This window comes from Corythoichthys intestinalis, chromosome 4 (assembly GCF_030265065.1).
Source record: "Corythoichthys intestinalis isolate RoL2023-P3 chromosome 4, ASM3026506v1, whole genome shotgun sequence".
In the NCBI taxonomy this organism is placed as follows: Eukaryota; Metazoa; Chordata; class Actinopteri; order Syngnathiformes; family Syngnathidae; genus Corythoichthys; species Corythoichthys intestinalis.
This window is the reverse complement of record NC_080398.1, coordinates 58527460-58528288: the sequence shown is the minus strand read 5'-3', so window position 1 is coordinate 58528288 and position 829 is coordinate 58527460. Positions and strand designations below refer to the sequence as shown.

The following is an 829-nucleotide window of genomic DNA, read 5'->3' as shown; positions in this document are numbered from 1 at the left end:
GGTAGTGTGGCAGAGCGGTCCAAGGCGCTGGATTCAGGTTCCAGTCTCTCAGGAGGCGTGGGTTCGAATCCCACCACTGCCACTGATTTCATTCAATTGGCTTAATTGAAGCTGTTTGAGTCAATGGCTGGCTTTATAAGAACCAAAAGATTGTTCTCTTTTCTGATTCTATTTGCACTCAAGCATTCTTGAACAATCTGGTCCTGTGGCAATTCTTTTCAGACAACTAAATTTAATTATCTTTACCTGTAGTGCTGATCTGAAATTGACTCTTCAAGACAACCAACATTGGGGATTTCTAACTATCTGAGAGTGAAGGTAGTCAATTTTCACCAGATTAAAGAACATGAATTGAGGAGAGGTCATTTTCCCGTTATCGAGCAGATTGAAGGGTAAAGCTTGAAACAGCAACCGCAACCTTTTGAACACCTTTAGTCTCAATACCTTTTGCCCTCAGTGCTCTGGCAAAGAAGATACGAGTCTAAGTAGCAGAAGAATGTTTCAATCCATTGACTTCTGGGTTATTGGCCCAGCACGCTTCCGCTGTGCCACTCTGGTTTTCATGGGCAGACTAGGAAATGTTTGATGAAAAATTTGTAACAGAAACCATGGAGTGTTTGCTCTAGTGTTGTGATGGCTTAGAATCGCGAAACAGGGTAGTGTGGCCGAGTGCTCCAAGGTGCTGGATATAGGTTCCAGTCTATCAAGAAGCGAGAGCTAAAATCCCATGACTGCCACCTGGTATCCTGCAATTGGCTGAATTGAAGATTTTCAAGTCAATGGATGACTTTATAAGAACCAAAAGATTGTACTCTTTTCTTTTCTGATT

General features: G+C 42.3%; 1 non-coding gene across 1 annotated transcript; it reads left to right on the top strand.

Moving 5' to 3' along the window:
* Nucleotides 1-82, top strand: trnal-cag (transfer RNA leucine (anticodon CAG)). The gene has a single exon. It is a non-coding gene; the product is annotated as a tRNA-Leu (tRNA).
* Nucleotides 83-829: the final 747 nt, after the last annotated feature.